Source organism: Lycium ferocissimum, unplaced genomic scaffold (genome assembly GCF_029784015.1).
Source record: "Lycium ferocissimum isolate CSIRO_LF1 unplaced genomic scaffold, AGI_CSIRO_Lferr_CH_V1 ctg13885, whole genome shotgun sequence".
Taxonomy (NCBI): domain Eukaryota; kingdom Viridiplantae; phylum Streptophyta; class Magnoliopsida; order Solanales; family Solanaceae; genus Lycium; species Lycium ferocissimum.
In genome coordinates, this window is record NW_026715135.1 from 18168 (window position 1) to 41283 (window position 23116).

The 23116-nt window shown below is 36.6% G+C and overlaps 1 long non-coding RNA gene across 1 annotated transcript; it reads right to left on the minus strand.

The window, feature by feature from the left end:
- Positions 1-11215: 11215 nt before the first annotated feature.
- Positions 11216-18067, minus strand: LOC132042180 (uncharacterized). Its single transcript, XR_009411381.1, has 3 exons — positions 17618-18067; positions 17462-17522; positions 11216-11717 (listed from the first exon to the last, which is right to left on the minus strand). It is a non-coding gene; the product is annotated as an uncharacterized LOC132042180 (long non-coding RNA).
- Between the last annotated feature and the right edge of the window lie 5049 nt (positions 18068-23116).

Sequence of the window (23116 nt, forward strand, 5' to 3'; positions counted from 1 at the left end):
AATTTTTGGGCTGGTATGCGTTCTGATATCAAACACTTTGTGCACGAGTGTCAAATATGCCAGCAAATGAAAGACTCAGCCTTGAAGCCCGCTGGTCTCCTTCAACCCATTCCACTACCAACTGCAGTTTTTGAGGATATTTCCATGGACTTCATCACTGCTTTGCCATTGTCTAATGGACGAACTGCTATTCCTGTTATTGTGGATCGCCTTTCTAAATATGGCCATTTTATTGTCCTTCTTCCTAATTTTAATAGTCGCAAAGTTGCTGCACTTTTCATTCAGGAGTTTATTAGGCTGCATGGTCTCCCTGTTAAGATCATTACTAATCGTGATCCCATCTTTTTGTCTGATTTTTGGCAAGAAATTAACAGGTTGCAGAGTACCAAATTGGCTAAAAGTTCTGCCTACCACCCTCAATCCGATGGTCAGACTGAAGCACTCAACAAATGCTTAGAAATGTATCTTCGTTGCTTCGCGGTTGATTCTCCCACAACATGGTTCACATTACTTCGTTGGGATGAATTTTTGTATAATACCTCATTTCAAACCAGTTCTAAGTTGACCCCCTTTGAGGTTGTCTATGGCAAAGTGTAACACCCCGTACCTTTAACCTAAGCTTTGACCATGATCCTAGACTTAGAAAACCAGATAAAGAATGTGGGAATTTGAAATTTCCTCTTCAGTTGTAAGATGGTGGTTTACGCCCATGAACGGTGACCGTATTTCAGTATACGGCCCGTATTTCAAGTCGTAAACTGGTACCAAAGATTTCTGAGAATTCTGGAGTTTGACACTTAGAGGTTACATCATTAAATACGACCTGTATTTCAAAATGTATTTGGACTTTGGGAAAACTTCCTTGATGAAATCTTTGAAATACCTTTCCAACGGTATATTATGGCGGTCAAACGGACATCTGTGCAAAGAGTTATGGCCATTTTACTGAAGAGACGCAGTGCAGTCCATACGGAATACGGATCGTCTTTCAAAATACGGCCAGTATTTTAAAATACGGCCAGTATTTAACTGAGTGTAAAATTCAATTTTTCAGAACAATATATATTCGTCCATATCAGTTCAAATCATTATTTTTCATTCGTTCAAGCCCTAGAACGACCTCCTACCCTCATCCATCATCAAGAACACCAAGGTAAGCCTACTCTAATGATTCAAACTCAATTCTAACATATACTCTAATAATCTAAGCAAGAAATCATTCTTCTTAATCTAGGGTTTTTAAGAAAACCCATCTCAAGGTTCAAGAATCAATATTTAGGAAATCTTCTCCAAAATTCAAGTCTTTAATTCAAATTTTGGAGCAATTAAGGTATGTAGAACTTCCATCCATGCAGAATCTCTACGTTCTTCCCCATGCTCCGTTTCTTGATATCCATGAAGTTCAAATCCTGGGCATTAAACCCAACATATTGGTAGCCCATATTTATGTATTTATGTACATGAATTTTATATCTACCTTCGTTATTGTATTCTTAATCTTCCATTATGGTTATTAGGAACCCTAGCTTAATCCATGAATCATGAATTCTTCCTCATGTGTTCTCATTATATTTATATGAAACTTTATGATTTTATCTAGCAAGTTACAAGCATGTTTTCAAGTCAATTATATATATAATTATGAACTATTGTTATTACTCATGAATCAAGAACATGTTTGCAAGACTATGACAAGTTATCTCATGAAACCATGTTACAAGTTATTTCACGAAAATCATGGGCTTCTTAGCCAACTATATCATGTTCATGTTTTTGGGATTTGCTTAGTTAACCGAAAAAGCTCAGATAGCCTGAAACTTCATAGCCACCGTAGGATAAGGGTTGTCAGCAAGGAGGCAACACCTTCATTATACAGTTTGGATCCTTACATGCTTATTATTACTTAAATCTCATATCCCGGCATGGTGTGAGTGTTCGCTGGTAGGACGCAAGTACCGCATCATGTTGTCGGTTATACTATAGCATTCCCCACGTTACAAGCGAGCTTTATATACATGTGTTTCCATTGATTTACTGTTTTCAGACTTTACTCATGTTTCATGCTCATGTTCAAGTTACATTCAGTTTCAGTTCATGTCCTATACCTATGTTGTGCCATGTTCTTCATTTCAACAGGTTTTACATACTAGTACTATTCACCATGTACTAACGTCCCTTTTGCCCGGGGCCTGCACTTTACGGTGCAGATACCGATTTTTAGGAGCATACACCTGCATAGTAGGATCACCTCAGTTATCAGCTTATTCGTGAGCCCCACTCCTCTCGGGGTTCAACATGGAGTTTGCATTAGTATTCAGTTATGGTAGTCCTGGGCCATGTCCTTGTAGTTAGTATTTAGACATGTTTTAGAGGTTTCATAGACAGATGTTAGTTCACAAAGTCACTTATGTTTTCATGCATGCAGACTATTACGTTTTCATGATTTTTCATGCTATGAGATAACTTCAAGACTTTATTCCGCAAATTAAATTTTCATGATTCATTTAAATTGCATCATATAGATTATATTGTTTTGATGCCTGTGTTGACAAGCAGGCCATGAGGTTCTCTCGGATACATGCAACCAAGGCTCGAGTGTCGCGTTAAGCCCAGGCCATGGTTCGGGGTGTGACAAAGCTTGGTATCAGAGCCCTATGTTCAACTGTCTTAGGGAGTCTGTGAAACCGTGTCCAGTGGGGTCACTTTTATATGTGTGTGGCGCCCACATATATAAACAGTTGACCACCAAGACATTTAAGATTGTCTCACTTCTTTTAACTCTAGATCGTGCAATAGAGCTATGTTCTCGGAAATCATTCGGACTGGTGTGTTGTTTCTCATTCTACCGAATATGCCTCGTCTCAATGGATGAGGATATGTAAATCTAATCATGATCGATGTGTTGCTTTTAGATGGAGTCATCAGGAATTATTCTAATTCGTGCCATGAAGCTTAGAGCAGTAAGTAACATTCTTTTTCCATAAAATTCTGAACGTATCAAATGTGTAAGCGGCAAGAAGAAAATTCGAGGCTCAAGACTAGCTAAATAGTGCATGGTGTGTTTATCAGGTGATAGTACCATTTGAAAGGCAAGTTTCGATATGGTAGTACACGTAGGTTATATACCCTATAGAATAAATTTATTTGGACTCTTTGACCATAGAGGTATAATATAAGGATGATGGTTCAGATTTAAGATCCCACGAGGTAACATGTTATGAAGTTAACCGCAGCAGGCATAAACTTCGACGGTAGTTTTGAGCAGAAAATAGCCTAAGAGCCAATCACTCGTAATACTAGAAAGTCTCGACTTTTTCAAAGATATATATATTTTTGTCATATGATCTATGCACATGACTAGAAAGGGACTGATGCGATAAGAAAACCACGAGCAGACAATATGAATTTTTTTAGGGTTAGTTTTAAATTATTTCAGCTTATTCAGATCAGACCTAGAGAGTATGACATTAGTAAGCTACTAAAAGAAGCAGATATTACTATGAGATGAAAGATATGATAATTCCCTTTTAGGTTATGTGATTAAGTATTTATTCCTGATGTGTATAGTACGATATAATTTTGAAAGTGTATAGGGAGTTTGGGGTTAGTTGTTCCAATACCTTGTTTGAGACAGATGAAGTTTCCTAAGTGTGATTCATGTCTATAGTTTAGAAAGATAGTATACAACCCCAGAATAGAGTCAGATAAGGAGGAAAAGTTAGAAATAACCTTATACTTCACTTTAGTACTTATAGAATTAGAGAATATGATGCTAGCAAGTGGTTAACGCTGAAGCATAGCAAGTAAGTTTGAATAGATACGAGCTGAATTAGAAATTTTCAGCAGAGTTAGTAGAAGTATGATTTGAGTACTTAGTCAAGTTAGCACTACTAAGTGGGTAACTGTCTAAATACACCGAAGGCGTGTTAGAACCCAAAGGGTTTAAGTTAAATTTGAGGTATCGAAATTGGTGAAAGAAGAAAACCATCTAAGCAGTAAGAGGCCAAGCTACAGAAGAAGAGTCTTTAAGAGTTATCAGAAAAGAGTTGTCCCCAAGATTGACAAAGCTAGTATGCCAGTTATGTACATTAGAAACCAGTTCATTTAAGTAATCCAGTTTTCCCAGTAAGTAAGACTTGCTTGAAGTAAGCGGAAGAAATGAGTCGTCAGTATTTTAGAGGAAATTAGCAGAGCCACTAGATGACCACTTATCGCTAACTCGAGAGATCCACAGGCTTTAAATGTCAGCTTTTGAACTAAGGGGAGATCGTGCGATAAGGTGCCGATATAGATTATGTGTTTCGTAAGTTGATAGGTGTTAAGGAGATTATATTAGAGGATCACAGTTTCATGTAGCCAAGATAAGATGCGTAAAATGTGATTTTTGTCATGCTGTTGAGATCAAGTACTAGGTAATTATGTTATAAGATAAAGTTCTAGAGCGAATAGCGAGTTTTAAGGGTATAACAGTTCCAATTCCAGAGTAATTCATGTATTATGTGGTACTAATGCCCAGACATACTCTACTCGTGCCTTTCGTACCCATATCATGCCCATGTTAGAGATTGATACTCCGCGTTTAAGATACAAGAATTAAGACTTCATACGATAGTAAGGTATGCAAGGGAATGTCCTTTCATGTTTCGCACATCAGGTGTGCTCGTGTCTAAAGTTAAAAAAAAAAAAACACGCATTCAGGTCTCACGTATCTGTCATGCTTTTATACTCATGTCCATGTTATGGCATCTAAGTGCTTTTCAAATCTGATGATGATCTTGACCCCTATGATTATTTTATCCATGTTACCACATACTTGTGCCCCAATTCATTTCGCTATGCATTCCACTTATAGCGGTATCGTAACAATGATTTTGTGAGATAATAATGAAGGTGAACCATGATGGATGTCCTACCCATGATTCTATGTAATTCGTGCTCATGTTCCTTTAGCTAATGTTTTACGATCATGATGACATGATTCTTTTTTTCCTTTCGCTAAGTATCTAGGCCTCGTTATGTTCAAGGTGACTTTCTATCCATGTCTTAGATGCTCGAGGAACGAGTTATACATACCTATAATCCATTTTTTCATGTGCCTTATTTATAACAAGGGCGTTTACTCACGGTGATAAGAGTAAGCTATGTTGAACCATGTCCTATTCTTTCGGTATATCTAAATTCTAAAGGTAATGTTTTATCCATGCCTTACGTCTCTGAGTACCTAAGAGTTAGCCTACAATTGTACTCTACGCAAGTCATACTTATGCCTTAGTCTTACTTCAATGCTCATGAACTCAAGTCTATACGCCATGGTATGCAGATACTTATGTGAATGCCATGTTTTTCATGTACCCATGTCCCATGTCATGCTATTCACGTTTCATGCCATATGAATCACGTTCCGATGTACGCATGTTCCACGTTACGTCCTCCATGTACAATGCACCATGTCATGTCCCCTGTTTCTCAAAGCAAAGTATCTTATATGAATAGTACCAATAATTCCTTTTCTCTCGGCTCCTATATAATTCGCTCACGAGAATGAGAAAGATGAGCTAAGGTATTCATAATCATGATTAACGACTAACAAGATAATCGAAGTAAGGTGCATTCCTATATTCAAATAGATATCTTTTCATGTACCCTATGGTGCTTATCTCGGGAGTATTCTACTCAGATTCGACGTATTCATGTCATGCCTATGCTAGAGATTTATGAACACCTATGTGAGGATCATATTCTTGTTATATGACTCAAGTCTGTCACATTCACATCGAGTTGCGCTTACATTCAAAGCCTAAGTCATACTCCTATCTCATATTACCATGGTGACATACAGACGTCTATGATTAAGTCTCTAAGTATCCAAATCCTACCCGCACTTAGTATTCAACCATCATGTTGTAACAATCATATTTTCGATATTCAGATCCCATGTTTACACGTATTCGTATCTCATGATAGTTTAGCACTCATGTATTCATGTCATCCAGTCTTCGTGTATTTACGTCCCACGTCATGCATCTCACGCCCAGGTAATCATGTCATGTTCGTGCCTATTTCTAGTACTCATGTCATTCGTGCCTACGCATTTCTTCCAAACCCCATGCATAGTAATCATGTAATCATTCAGCCAATATCCGTGTGTTCAAGCCAGCTCAGTATATATGTTAGCTACATTCAAGATTCAGTAATCACGTTATGTCACATCATGCGTATTAAGATACCGTGTGAGTTGTGTGTTGGCGCTTTAGTTAGCTGGTAGGCGTTTGAGAAATGTCGTGAAGGTCCGAATTATGAAGGAAGTCCTGCCATAAATTTTGTAGATTCCAGAGCTAGTCATAAATCGAGGACAAATGTTTCATGATTCTCATTCATGTAGGCGCTACTCAGTTTCATGCTCCCCATGTACATGTTTCCATGTAATAACGTATTCAGTTCTCATGATCCATGACCATGTTCCCATGTAACCATGTCAAGCTCTTATGTTTTACGTCATGTTTCTTTCATGTTCATGTATTCAAGCCATGTCCAGCCATGTTCTTAACCATGACCCATCATTCGAGGACGAATGATCTCAAGGGAGAGATATTGCAACACCCTGTACCTTTAACCTAAGCTTTGACCATGATCCTAGACTTAGAAAACCAGATAAAGAATGTTGGAATTTGAAACTTCCTCATCAGTTGTAAGATAGTGGTTTACGCCCATGAACAGTGATCGTATTTCAGTATATGGCCCGTATTTCAAGTCATAAACCGGTACCAAAGATTTCTGAGCATTCTGGAATTTGACACTTAGAGGTTACATCATTAAATACGGACCGTATTTCAAAATACGGCCCGTGTTCCAAAACGTATTTGGAATTTGGGAAAACTTAATGAAAGTTGTAGAGCTTTGAAATACCTTTCCAACGGTATATTATGGGGTCGAACGGACATTTGTGCAAAGAGTTATGGCCATTTTACTGAAGAGACGCAGTGCAGTCCATACGGAATACGGACCGTATTTCAAAATACGGCCAAGATTTTAAAAATACGGCCAGTATTTAAGCGAGTGTAAAATTAAATTTTCCGAAAAGATATATTCGTCCATATCAGTTCAAATCATTATTTTTCATTCCTTCAAGCCCTAGAACGACCTCTACCCTCCTCCATCATCAAGAACACCAAGGTAAGCCTACTCTAATTATTCCAACTCAATTCTAACATATACTCTAATAATCTAAGCAAGAAATCATTCTTCCTAATCTAGGATTCTCAAGAAAACCTATCTCAAGGTTCAAGAATCAAGATTTAGGAAATCTTCTCCAAAGTTCAAGTCTTTAATTCAAATTTTGGAGCAATTAAGGTATGTAGAACTTCCATCCACATGTGGGAATCTCTACGTTCTTCCCCATGCTCCGTTTCTTGATATCCATGAAGTTCAAATCCTGGGCATTAAACCCAACATATTGGTAGCCCGTATTTATGTATTTATGTACATGAATTTTGTATCTACCTTCGTTATTGTATTCCTAATCTTCCATTACGGTTATTAGGAACCCTAGCTTAATCCATGAATCATGAATTCTTCCTCATGTGTTCTCATTATGTTTATATGAAACTTTATAATTTTATCTAGCAAGTTACAAGCATGTTTTCAAGTCAATTATATATATAATTATGAACTATTGTTATTACTCATGAATCAAGAACATGTTTGCAAGACTATGACAAGTTATCTCATGAAACCATGTTACAAGTTGTTTCACGAAAATCATAGGCTCCTTAGCCAACTATATCATGTTCATATTTTTGGGATTTGCTTAGTTAACCGAGAAGGCTCAGATAGCCTGAAACTACGTAGCCATCGTAGGATAAGGGTTGTCGTGGCGCAACACACTTCGTTATGGGTTTGGATCCTTACATGCTTATTATTACTTAAATCTCATATTCTGGCAAGGTGTGAGTGTTCTGGTAGGACGCAAGTACGGATCATGTTGTCGGTTATACTATAGCCTTCCCCACGTTACAAAGCGAGCTTTTATATACATGTATTTCCATTGATTTCTTGTTTTCGGACTTTACTCACGTTTCATGCTCATGTTCAAGTTACATTCGTTTTCGGTTCATGTCCTATACCTATGTTGTGCCATGTTCTTCATTTCAGCAAGTTTTACATACTAGTACTATTCACCATGTACTAACGTCCCTTTTGCCCGGGGCCTACACTTCACGGTGCAGATACCGGTTTTCAGGAGCATACACCTGCGCAGTTGGATTACCTCAGTTATCAGCTTATTGGTGAGCCCCACTCCTCTCGAGGTTCAACATGGAGTTTGCATTAGTATTCAGTTATGGTAGTCCAGGGCCATGTCCTGGTAGTTAGTATTCAGAAATGTTTTAGAGGTCTCATAGACAGATGTTAGTTCACAGAGTCAGTTATGTTTTCATGCATGCAGACTATTACGTTTTCATGATTTTTCATGCTATGAGATAACTTCAAGACTTTATTCCGCAAATTATATTTTCATGATTCATTTAAATTGCATCATATAGATTATATTGTTTTGATGCCCATGTTGACAAGCAAGCCGTGAGGTTCGCTCGGACACATGCAAGCAAGGCCCGAGTGCCGTGTTACGCCCAGGCCATGGTTCGGGGCGTGACACAAAGCCCCTCCAACAATCTCCAGGTTCATTGTTGATAGCTCCACCAATCAAGCTGTAATTGAGACCTTCAAGGAACGTGATGACACATTAGCTATTCTGAAAGCTAATTTGAAGTAGGCTCAAGATCGTATGAAAGCTATGGCTGATAAAAGGCGACGTGATATAACCTTCACTGTTGGAGATTGGGTTTATGTTCATCTCAGGCCTTATCGGCAATTATCTCTACGCCTCCAATGATATTCCAAACTCAGCAGACATTATTTCGGACCATTTCAGATCATCCAAAGGATTGGTAAGGTGGCATACATATTGGATCTCCTGGCCTCCACGTGCATTCATCTAGTCTTTCATGTCTCTATTCTTCGAAAATGCATTGGCAAACCTGCTCAACAGATCACTCCCATTGATCTTTTAGATCAACCTGCTTCTTTGATCCTCTAGCCTGCAACTATCTTGCAACAACTGTTTCACGGGGTGCCCACCAAATTGACCAATACTTGGTCCAGTGGTCTGGTTTACCTATCTCAGATGCTACTTGGGAGGACAAATCCACTTTGCTTCAAAAGTTTCCGGGTTTGAACCTTGAGGACAAGGTTCATCTTCAAGGGGATGGCAATGTAATTAACCCACCTGCTATAGTGATGGGCCCAGATGCAGTAACCGTCCTATACAACTTCCCAAATACTTGGACAATTACGTGATCCCTAATCCTAAGAAAGAGCAGCACGTTGTTCCTATACATATCCAAAGAAGTTAGAATGTTAGGCTCATGTATGAACTTGGTTATTTTTCTTTTTTTCTTAATAGCTAGTCTGGAACCTCTCCCCTTATTGTTTTTCTTGTTTTTTGTTTTTTTTTGCTACTGTTTCTTGCAATTTCAGCAACCTTTCCTTAGCTAAGCTTTAATTATTCAGTGCAATAGTTGTTCTTGCATTCAATCAAAGCCAATTCATACCAGAATGTCAAAGAATGAATCAAAACATTTTTATAGAAACCATTGCATTATCAATATAGGAATTCTACAATACGAATAAATAATTCCAACACTATCATCCATCACTAGGGACTAGGGTGTTCATGGGTCGGTTTTGAGTTAAAATCATAACCAAATCAATCTAGTCAGTTTTTTAAATTATAAAAACCAAACCAAACCAAATATAATACATATCCATCGGTTTGGTTGTAGACGGTTTGGTTCGGTTTAGGTCGATTTTTCGGTTTTCAAGAAAACTAACGATATTTCTCTTTCATGGTTTTTTCTACAATTAGGAGATAATTTTCTATCCTTTTTCGACTTACAATTCGTTATTTCCCTTTTATTGTGGTAGTTATAGTTTTCTTGGATTATGGAGAAAATATCTTAGGATTTATAAGCTTTAATTAAGTGAATAAAATTTATAAGAAATACAAAAAATAAATCTAGGTATTTCTCATGGCTGTTTCTTTGAATAAATGAGTTTGAATTCATGGATTTCTTTTTAAAAATGTATAAAGTTCATTAGCCTATTAGAGATAAATCAAACTTTGCTTAAAAAGTATACAAAATATTTAAAAGTATTTATAAAAATTGATATATTGTATATATATAATTATAAAAATTATGTATAAAATTTGTCGGTTCGGTTCGATTTTTTCTTCGGTTTGCTTTCAGTAAAACCAAAACCAAACCAAATATTATCGATTTTCAAAAATTTAAAACCAAACCAAACCCAACCCAAATAAATATCGATTTATTTAATCGATTTGGTTCGATTTTCGGTTTGGATTGGTTTTTAACCAAACCGTGAACACCCTATCCACCACCACCTTATGTACAGGAGCTATATTGGCCTTAATCTGCTCCTGTGTAGTTTATTTGATTTTTCAACAATTTCAAATATCTCGCTCTTGCCTCAGTAAAAACAAGGTACATATTTTCCATTCTTGGGCTGAAACTTTTGTTCAAGTGCTATCATATAATATTGTCAAATTAAAAAGACAAAGACCACTAAATACATTCAATGAACATTATCATAGATTAAGAAAATTGCTTCAGTTGACGCAAATTAGATACTCCCTCCGTCCCAATTTATATGATGTAGTTTGATTCAGCGCGAAGTTTAAGAAATAAAGAAAGACTTTTGAATTTTATGGTCTAAAAAGAGCCAAATTAAAGATATTTGTGTGGTTATAAATCATTTCGTTAAGTGTAAAAAGTAAAATTTGAAGTTAAATTGTTGCAAAATAAGGAAATGTTGCAAAATAAGGAAATGTGTTACTATTTTTGGGACTGACTAAAAAGAAAAGTGTGTCCTATAAATTGGACGATATATAAGGCTTGCCTTTGCCTCCGGAATGCATTTGTTTCATCTTTCTTCTATTTTGTTGCATTCATCATCACTTGACAAACAAAAAGACCTTGTAATGAGAAGTCAGAAAGACACAGAAGTGTCTGCCTGTATAAGTCTGCTTGCCACAAAATGCAAATTGCATGTGAAACCTAGTTGAAGCTAGCAAGCTTTACCCCTACGCCGTGAGACCGAAAAACAAAGCTATCTATGCACAATTGCGAAGTTCATCTCTCAGAGCCAGGTCTCTAGCAGCTTCATTGGCTTCTTCATACACATGGTAAACAACACAAGTTATACGTTCCAGCAGGTTGAAAATTTCTTTCAACCTGTACATGGTTATTTCATTTGGCTCAGGGTGACCATTTACATATTGGACGAGTATGACATTATCAGACACCACAATCAATTTCTGTGCATTCGGTTTTCCTTCCACACATCTGACTAACCCATTCCTCAAGGCCTCCAGTCCAACAATCACATTGTCTTCAACATCAATGGTACCACTATACCTGCCTAAACACATTCCAGTATTATCTTGGAAGATGCCACTATATCGTCCTGACTGGTCACCTTCTTTACCGATCCCATAAGCATTTGGCTTAATCCAACCTGATGGAGGAGGAACTGCGTTGCATCTTAAACGACGAGGCCCACGGTATTCACCAAAATATTGCGCAAATCCCTCACTAGACATATCACTTTGCATATCTTCCAAAAATGATTCTTCAACATACCTGCAACATGGAAGTTAAAAGTTACATCTTTAGGGATGACGTACACCTTACACTCCTATGATTCCTTCAGCTCAATTCTACAGTTTATTGTAAGCAAATAATGTTGAAGTACTCTGAATAATGCAACCACAAAAATCTAGATTCTCCAACTAGCACTTAAATAATTCGCATGTGTAAAGCACATCTTATCACGAGGGGAAAAAAGGAAACAATCATACACACAGAGAAAGAGTAAAGGAGTAATGATTTCAACGATAGTTGAAACACTTTTGTTTTCAGGAATCAACAATTACCGAATGAGCTAGCCTGCATTAGAGAACTGTATTCAATAAAAAAAAAATGGGAAGTTCGGTATCAACTCTCCCATCTAAGTACCTTTGCCAATCTAACCAAGGTTGCTCTTCGCTGTTTCTTCTATATTTTGTAATCTTAGGCCCTATTTGTTTGCATTTTTTTGCGCGGAGTGCCCTTCTTTTGGGATGGTCTTTAAATTTTGCTCCTCATATTTGTGGTCTTTAAATTATGCCCCTCATATTGCTGGTCTTTAATTTTTGCCCTTCGCATTGCAACTTTGAGATTTCACGCCAAAATCATGAGGTTCTGAGTTCGAACCCCCGCTCAAGCATAAATTAAAAAAAAAAATCGCAAGACAACGTTTGGGTCGCGTGTATGCCGGACCCGGCATACTTTTGTTAAGGAATTACAAATTTTATGCCGGACCCGACATACTCATGCCTTATGGGCAGACTTGGTATAAGTATGCCGGGTCCGACATAACTTTGATAATTCTTTCACAAAGTTATGCGGTGGGGGCATACTTTTAATGGACAAACTTTTATCGGACCGGCATAAACTTGTGAAGGAATTATCAAAGTTATGCGGACCCGCATACTTATGCCAATTTCGCCCATAAGGCATAAGTATCTGGACGCATAATTTTGGTAATTCCTTCACAAATTTATGCGGTGGGGGCATACTTTTAATGGACAAACTTTTATCTTTGGACCGGCATAAAACTTGTGAAGGAATTATCAAAGTTATGCGGACCGCATACTTATGCCAAGTCGCCCATAAGGCATAAGTATCCGGTCCGCATAACATTGGTAATTCCTTCACAAGTGTATGGGGGGGCATAGCGAAATTTAAACTACGCCTTGCGAATTTTTTTTTAAATTTTTGACTGCGTGTGGGTTCGAACACGGAATCTATGGGTTTTAGCGAAGGGCAAAATTTAAAGATTTCAAATATGAGGGGCAAAATTTAAAGACCACCCCAAAAGAAGGGCAATTCTGTGAATTGTCCATTTGTTTGCACTTAATGGGGGTCTGGATCTGATTCATTCAAATCCAAGCCCATTAAGTGTATTTGTTTTTTAATTTTAAAATCCTCTTAATTAATCTGAATATGTCTTATTCGGTCAGACCTGGGACAAAGTCTAAATCTCTTTCAGACGTTAAAACACGCCTCCTTTTTCGGTAAAGACTCGTTTTTTATTTTCGGAAGAAAAACTTTGCGCCTTTCTCTTTGCTTCAACTATCAACCCAACAAGCCATTCTTCTCCCTGGCAGTGATTTCTTCTACCTTTTAATTGAAAAGTTGCAAATTTCTATGTGGGTACAAAACTTTGCTACTAAATATTTCAATGTTATTATATTTGATTACTATTTTAGTGAATTGTATATTTATTAGGTTTAATTGTTTAAATATAAATAAAATATGCATATTCAGATGTTGAAAAAACAAACAGTTCAAATCATTTAGTGTTCAGATCTAGATGCAACATCTTAATATTCAGATGTGCATTCAGATTTAGACGTCTTAATCTTAATGAAAACAAATGCAGCCTTAGCCACTAAATCAATAAACAAAAAACATCTGTTCGGTGCGAGAGTCGTGAGACCAACCAATAAATTCTCCAACTTGAGATAGAAGGAAATCCTGTACCAGGCAGTGATGTTTCCATGTCAATGTTGCCGCAGTGGCGGACCCAAGATTTTCATTCAGGGTGTTCGGAAAAATAACTGGACCACTTGACCTAGCCTTTTGCATTTGTTCAGGGTGTTCAAAAGTTAATATATGTACATGAACATAGAAAATTTACCCTAAATATACACTGTAATTTTTTGCTCAGGGTGTTCACCATGGCTAAATCCGCCCCTAAATGTTGGGACCCACGTCAAAGAAGTGCCAAGCAAATCTTAAGAACACATTAGTATAGATCTCCTCATGGCTAGTTTTTATGCCAATCTCTGTTGTGAAGGGGAGAATTCTCTCTAGGCGTTGCATTGTTTCTCCATTCTGGTTACATGGTGAAATATTGGGCAACAAATCACGAAATGAGTTTGTCAGTAGAGCAATCTGGTTAATAGTATCAAATGACAAATTTGATTTCTACATTGAAAAAACGAACTACTATTAAACAGAGATGAGTATAGGGCGATAGAAACGCAAAAGGAAATGGTAGATCCTTCGGTTGAGTTCAAACAATCACCATTTTCGAATGCAGTTTAACGGAATCCTCCCAGAAAACATACAACTTAATTAAACATCCTATGAGAAAAAGAAAAAAAGAATGTAAGTAAATGAAAATAAGACAAATGGGAGTAAAAAAGGAGATACTGACAGCAACAGTCACTGGAAATCTGCAAGTCCAAAACCATAAAACAATAAAACGCGCGAAAGAAAAACCAAAGGAGGGCAAGTCAAAACTATTAAAAGAAGAATCAAAGGACTGCAAGTCCAAAATCCAAATAAATTTAAGAAGTATAAAAAAGCTTTTGACACATAATTAAATTTATACAAAGTATTGAAATTATTTTATTATAAATAATTAATAATATGTATTTATGAGAGCTTCACCTAATTTTTATTTATCTTTTAGGTTTGAAACAACGGAAAAAGGACCAAAATTGCCCTTCAACTATGCAAAATAGATCACTTTTATCCTTCTTTTAATTTTGGTATAATAAATGACTATTCTGTTTAGTTTCTTGGACCACACTTGCCCCTCAAAACTAAGTAGGAGTTTAGCCATAGAAACAACAAAAAAAAAAAAAAAAAAAAAAAAAAAAAAAAAAATCTCACTTTATTTAGAATTTTTGAAGTTGAAGTTGAATTTAGAGTTGTGTTATGTTATAGTTTTTGCAAAACAATATTTGATTGTTTGAATGTATTAAAAAGAAGGAAAAAAAAGCGTTTTAGGTATTTCACAAATTCCAAATACAACTTCAAGTTGTATTTGTAATATTCATGGCCATACGTTAATTTTCAATAAAGTGATTTTCTTTTCTTTTTTTTTAAAAGAAAAAAATGAATAATTCTCATGGCCAACCAGGTCCTTAGCTCCACCTCATGTTTGACCGTATTAAACATAAAAATTTGCCGAAATGGAGCTCCAACTCGTACAAAGCCCCAACCCACGTCTTCTCCTTTCTTACAAGAGCCACAGCAAGAAAGAAGCCCAATTTCCTTAATAAACTCACGAATAAAGAACAGGCAATTCGCAGGATTGGCCTTCTTTTGGGTTGGTCTTTAATTGTTGCCCCTCAAATTGTTGATCTTTAATTTTTGCCCTTCACGTGAAAACCCTGAGGTTCGCGTGGAAATCCTGAGGTTCTGGGTTCGAACCTTCGCTCCAGCAATAAAAATAAAAAATAATTTGTGAGCAAGACTTGGGGTAAGTTATGTCGGAACGGGCATACGTGCGCTTAGGGCATAACTAAAGTTTGCCGGAGGGGGCAGACTTTGCCTTAAGGCATATATTTTATTTTTTTTACTTTGTAAGGCAAACTTTTAGTTATGCCTTAACGAAAAGTTCCGCCTTATGGGACATACTTTTAGTTATGCCTTAACTAAGAGGCTACCTCATAAGGCATAACTAAACTATGTTAGGAAAAGTCATAAGGCGGAATTTTTCCTTAAGGCAAAATCTATGTCTTATAAGGCAAAGTCTATGCCTTAAGGAAAGATTCCGCCTTATAGGGCATACTTTTAGTTATGACTTAACTAAAATTCTGCCCCATAAGGCACAACTAAACTATGCAAAAAGTTCTGCCGGATCCGGCATAACTTTAGTCATGCCTTAAGCGCGCGTATGCCGGCTCCGGCATAACTTTCCCAAGTCTTGCCTTGCGAAATTATTTTTTATTTTTATGCCTGAGAGGGGGTTCGAATCCAAAACCTCAGAGTTTCTACGCAAAGGGCAAAACTTAAAGACCACAAATATGAGGGGCAAAATCTAAAGACCACCCCAAAAGAAGGACAATCTGCACAAAAAAATGATAAAGAACCCACCTTAAGCACAAAATTTTCCATATCAATTCCATCGTCCACCGCCACCTCATGTACAGGAGATATATTGGCCTTGATTTGCTCGGGTAGTTAATTTGAATTTTCAACAATTTCAAATATCTCGCTCTTGCCTCGTGAAAACAAGGTACATATTTCCCATTCTTGGGCTGAAAACTTTAGTTCAAATAGTATAATATTGTCAAATTAAATAGACAAAGACCACTAAATACATTCAATGAACATTATCATAGATTAAGAAAATTGCCTCAATTTACAAAAAATAGATTAACATATATAAGGCTTGCCTTTGCCTCCGGAATGCATTTGTTTTCCCTTTTTTCTTTTTTGTTCCATTCATCATCACTTGACAAACGAAAAGATCTTGTAATGAAAAGTCGGAAAGACACAAAAGTGTCTGCTCTGTGATCCACGTCTGCATCAATTTGCTGCAACATCACTTGCCATAAAATGCAAATTGTGTGTGGAACTTAAGTCTTACCTTGAAAACTTCACCCTACCTCGTGAGACGAAATCAAAGCTATCTATGCATGATTGTGGCATTCATCTCCCAGAGCCCAGTCTCTAGCAGCTTATTGGCTTCTTCATGCAAATGGTAAATTGCACAAGTGATACGTTCCAGCAAGTCAAAAATTTCTTTTAACTTGTAGATGGCTATTTCATTTGGCTCAGGGTGACCGTTAACATATTGGACAAGTATAACATTATCGGACTCCACAATCAACTTCTGTGCATTCGGCTTTCCTTCCATGCATCTGACTAACCCATTCTTCAAGGCCTCCAGTCTAGCAATGACACTGTCTTCAACATCAATGGTACCACTATACCTACCTAAACACATTCCAGTATCATCTCGAAAAATGCCGCTAAATCGTCCTGGCTGATCACCTTCTGTACGGATCCCATAGATGTTTAGCTTAATCCAACCTAGAGGAGGAGGAACAGAGTTGCATCTTAAACGACGAGGCCCGTGATATTCTCCAAGAATTTGCGCAAATCCCTCACTAGACATATCGCTTCGCATATCTTCCAGAAATGCTTCTTCAAGATAACTACAACACGAAAGTTAAAAAGTTACATCTTTAGGGATGAATTACACCTTCTATGGTTCCTTCAACGAATCTCTATCATTATATAGCTACCCGTAAGCAAATAATTTCAAAGTGCTTTGCATAATCCAACCAGGAAGATCTAGATTCACCAACTAGCTAGCACTTAATCATTCGCATGTGTAAAGCACCTCTTATCACGAGGGAAAAGAAAGGAAATAATCATACACAGGGAGAAAGTAAAGGGGTAATGACTTCGACGATATGCTAAGTTGAAACACCTTTGTTTCCAGGAATCAATAATTAACAGAATGAGCTAGCTCTGCATAAGAGAACTGTATTCAATAATAAATGGAAAGTTTGGTATCTAGTCTCACATCTAAGTACCTTTGCCAATCCAACCAATGTCGATTTCCGTCTTCTCTTTCATGTTATGTGATCTTTTTCACTGAATCAAGATAAAAACATCTGGTCAGTGCAAGTGTCGTGAGACGAACCAATAAATTCTCCAACTTGAATCAAGATTAGAAGGAAACTCAGTACAAGGGAGTGATGTTTCCATGTCCATGTTGGGACCCACATCAAAGAAATGCCAAGCAAATCTTGAAAACACATTAGTATAGATCTTCTCATGGCTAGTTTTTATGTCAATCTCTTTGTGAAGGGGAGAATTCTCTCTAGCCGTTGCACTGTTTCTCCATTCCGATTACATTGTGAAATATTGGTCAACAAACGGCAAAAAGAGTTTGTCAATAGAAAAATCTGTTTAATACAAGACGAAGACCAGTTCGCTCCCAGCAGATTTCCGATAAGATAATAATTAGGAACAGGCATATAGAACATTGTTGGTCTTCGAACTTGCATCTTACAATTTTCATCAATGGTCAAAACCTCAAAGCCCAGTTTTCTGAAAACTGGCATATCAGCTGGAGACATTAAAGGATCATATACTTCTACGTTGTCAATCCAATTTGGGAAATCTCTTTTTAGTAGGAGAACTACACAAGCTGAAACTGTGCATGAAAATCGTATTCCATGCTTCCCAAAGCATAGATTACCACCTGAACATGTGAATGGGAGCCTAAAAGGCGAAACAAACTTGATTTGCGATAATTTAAGTATGAATATAAGCTCTTATGAACTCAATTTCTTCTACTTAGATGTGTCCAGTCACCTACTTCAATTGTCCCTACAAATTCACAAAAGAACCTTGTACTAATTGCTACTCTGAAGTGGCAAATCACAAATCTAACTCAAAGGAAAATACATGAATTTTATTTTTTAGAATTTCCTTATTCGTCTAAAGCGTTACGGAGTCTGTATTTCTGCTAGTCCCTCTTCTTTTTTAGTCCGTTTAAAAAAGAATGCCTCTTTACTTTTTTGGCAGCTCTTTAGTTCCAACTTTACACATGACATATTTAAGATAACAAGATTAAAGGACATTTTGATACATTGTACATATATTTAGTTTAAGACTAGAAGATTCAAATGTCTTCTTTACTTTCTTAAACTTCATGCCAAATCGAAACCAAACAAACAAATTGAAACGGAGAAGTAATTAACAGGCAATTCAATTGCAGCAAAAGAGTTACTCTACTGGATTTCAAATGAAGTGACAATAAAAGAACTTGGAAGTCCATCTCTCCACAATACAGAATTTCTTCAAACCCAATAATAAGGATAGATATAATGCTTTGTCCTTCCTAACAGGTAAATTTATAGGCATCTCATTCTATGCCCGAAACTTGGGTTAAAGAATTTTCCAGCTAGAGGGCTCTTAGGGTGTGTTCGGTATGGAGGAAAACATTCCAATTTTCTCATGTTTGTTTGGTCAAAAATTTTAAAAAACATTTTCTTTAGGAAAATAAGTTTCTTAAAAATGGGAAAATGACTTCCCTAATCAAAGTAGGAAAAACAAGTTCAAAAATGACATTTCACCAACCACCCTACCACCACTCAATGCACCCCCAACGACTCCCACAACCCCACACACCATCCCCACCACCACCATCCATTTTTTTTAAAAAAGAACAAAATACCAGAATGTTTGAAGAAATCCAGAGAAGAAGTGCACTTTACGGGTGTGTTCAGTATGGAGGAAAATGTTTGCCACGAAAATGTGTTACTATCTTTTTTGTTATGAGGTAGGGTAAACAAACTTATCAAATGAAAAATTTGGTTTCTACTACCTTTTTGATAAAGTAGGGCAAACCACGGGCAAAGCTAGGGTACCGTAAGGGGTTCATTCCAGCCCCCCGAAAAATTGCACTATGTATATAGGATCAAAATTATTTTTTACGTCTATATAGCATGTGTTGAATCTCCTTAGCTTCACTAGTATCAAATGAAAAATCTGGCTTCTGCGTAGAAAAATATTTGGAAAAGGAACTATTAAACAGAGATGACTATAGGGTGATGGGAACACAAAAGGAAATGGTCAGTCGAATTCAAACAATCATTATTTTGAATGCAATTTAACAGAATCCTCACAAAACATATATGACTTAATTTTACAACCTATGAAGAAGAAAAAAGGGTAAATAAAACTAAGAAAAATGGAAGTAAAAGAGGAGATACTGACACATAAAGGTGGCAACATTTTGCCCATAAAATCATAACCCGTCCAACCCGCTCAAGATTGGTTGGTTATTGACCGCTCACTTTTTAGCTCATCCCATTTCTGCCATTAAAATTTGGGCTAATATCTAGCCCAAATTGATCTAAGGGAAATTTTGTCAAAATATTTTCAAAAATAAAAAATTATTCTTTTATTAGATATAGTCGTAATAAAGAAAAATTATAATTTTACTAGATACTAAGAAATTATAAAAAGACAAATAAAGCAATTAAAATTTAGTAAAAATTGGGCGGACTGGATTTTCACGCGCTTTTTAGCCCATTACAGCCCAAGTATTTATTAACGCAACCCAATTTGGTCCACCCAAATTCAGTACAACGCGCCCATTTGCCACCTCTAACGACACGTATTTGATCGGATATAAAATTCAAAAAATAAGCTTTTGATACATAAAATTAAGTTTATACAAAGTAGCTTTACATATCTTTTTATTTTTTCTTTCTTAATAAATCAGCGGAAAAGGTCCAAAAATACCCTTAATGTATGGGAAATGGCTCACAAATACCCTTCATCCACCTATTGGTCTAAAAATACCTTTAACCTATTTTTTTGGCTTAAGAATACCCCTGAAACTAACACCTTAAACTTGATGAGTTATTTCAATTTAAAAAAGTTGGCCACATATTATTTAATTTAAGAAGTAAACACCCACTTTTAAACCCCATTGATTTTGTCAAACCTTAACACGATTGATCATGAGATTGTGTTCATTTCCAAAAGTGTAGAGAAACTAACAATTTAGTAATTCCCAGTAGCACAAGTTTATGCTAAGGTGCCTCCATTTCCAATAAATCGCAATTTCTCCAGCATCTTCAAGGGTCATTGACGCTAGAATTAACAGAGGAAGTAGGCAGAAGGAACTAGCTGGTTAAATGTCATTCCCAAATAGTTCTTTTTTCTCTGATTCTTAATGAGTTAGGTATAATATGTTATGTTCCACTTTATGCTTCAGAACTATTTAATTTTATACTAGACTAGATGCATGGCTCCTGTTATTTGTTGTTCTCAGTGTATTATTGTCCAATTTAATGGTCATTGCCCTAATTTGATATTTGTAGTTTAACGGACTTGGTGGTCTTGTGAAGATAAATTAATTCGCGTGATGCATATAATCTGGATTTAGATTAAAAAAGGGTTAAGATTAAACGGGTTAGCAGGTGTAGATTTAAAAGGAGTGGGTTAACTTTTTAAACTAAGTAACATAAGGGGCCTATCATAATAAGCCACGTGACTTTTTTTAAATTCAAGTTTAGGGTATTAGTTTAAGGGTATTCTTGACCCAAAAAAATAGGTTAGGGTATTTTTGGACCAATAGGTGGATGAAGGATATTTGTGAGCCATTTTCCATACGTTAAGGGTATTTTTGGCCCTTTTCGGATAAATCAATGAATTATGTAACATGCTGGTTTAAAAAAACATGTTGGATAGAATTGCGATGCCAAATTTAAATAATTTTCAATTTGAAAGTATTTTTTTAAAAAGTAGTATATGTCACTTGAAATAAGACAACGAGGCTGATAGGTTATGGGAATTTGCACGGTTGTCCTTATTTGGGGGTGGTCTTTAATTTTTGGTCTTCACCTAAAAATTTATAGATTTTGGATTTGAACTATTGCTCAGTCAAAAATTTAAAAAAAAAAAAAAAACCGCAAGGCAGAATTTGCCTGCAAAACTCTCCCTTTAAGGCAGAGTTTGCTATCTTATAATGCAGAGTTTGGCTTAAGGTATAATATAGAGTTTACCTTCAGGCATGAATCCAAAACTCTCACTCGACTTTTTTTTTTTTTTTTATAAATTTTTGACTGAGCGGGAGTTCGAATTCGAGGTTCATGAGTTTTTAGCCGAAGGGCAAAAACTAAAGACCAGTGCATTTGAAGGGCAATTCGCGCATAAAAAATGATAGGTTATTGCAATGTCCATGAGCGTAGTACATACAAGCAATAAAGAAGCTTCTTCACCAATTGCCCTTCAAACACTGGTCTTTAAATTTTGCACCTCATATATGTAGTGTTTGTTTTTTGTGTCTGCTACTCATTTAATAAAAATATTCAGATTTGTGTCTCTCGGCATAAGTTCTGTAATATTTATCTTCAAAAACTGAAATTTTGCCTCGCTCGACACAAGTTTTGTAGGAATTAAGTTATGCAGCATAAGTTTTGTAGTGTTTTCAGATTATGCTGAGTCTTTGAACGTTTTGCTGTGTCCACATAACTTGTGGGATGTTTTGATACATATGTCATTCAAAATGTAAACTTTACCTAGCGAAATCTAAAGTTATATCACGCTAGAAGTGTTGAAGGATAAAAATTAAAAACTACAAATTTGAAGGATAAAAATTAAAGACCACCCCGAAACACGAGCATTTGTGTGAATGACCCAGCAATAAAAGCACGAAAATGTTGTAGTCCAAATTACCTTTAATTTCAATTTAAGTGCCGGCAAGCAGCCGTATCACAACTCTCTATTTACCAAAAAAATCTAGAGAACATTTTTGCTAAGAAATACAAGGCTTGTGACATGACTTCCTACATTAAGAATTCAAGAATATCATATGCCTAAAGGAATGCACAATACTACTTACAATTCCTTGAAAACATAGCGAACCTCCTGATATAAATTTCTTAAATAATATATGAGATTTCAAGATTGTGTCTTGAAATTCAAATTTATACAGTTAAACTTTTTTAACATTGTCCTGAAGTTCTAATAAAAATCCCGAAGTTTAGTTCCAATAATTAGGGAAATAATTACCCATACACGAATTAAAAGGACCTTCTCTCTCCTCACCAGGCGTATGTTATTCTAACTTCCGCCACTGTGTCTGGTGATGGCCAAAGGGCAAAGAAAAGGGCGAGGACACCCAAGGAAGGATCAACCTGAACTGGGTAGCTCGGGTCCGAATGAGGTGGAGAATTGAAGACAGGCGAAACCCTACCTCCTCCACTGCTACAAAATCAGTCGGTGGATCTTGGGTCTTCAAGTGGTATGAAGGCGGCATTGAGTGAAGTAGCGAAATTGCCTAGTACCGCTGGTGTTGCGAGGTCACTCCAGCTAGCGGAAATGCCTCCATCGAACCCGATAGTCACCATGCTGACTTCAACATCGGTTTCTGTGCAAGGAATGGATCAGTGACAAGAGCATACTACTGTTCCAGAGCCATGTGCAGCAGATAAGGTAACAAAACCAAACCTTGGGCTAAAATCTTTGCTGGAAATCGAAGTGCTGCTAATGATATGACTCTTGAATATATTCCACCAGAAATTATCAATGGAACGGGAACTGTGCAACTAGAAAAAAGAGGATTATGATAGAGAAACTAAGAAATGGAGTAGTGCACTGATTGTATATGTGATAGGATAAACACCAGGTTATAACTATATGCGTTGATTTATCACTCAAACATG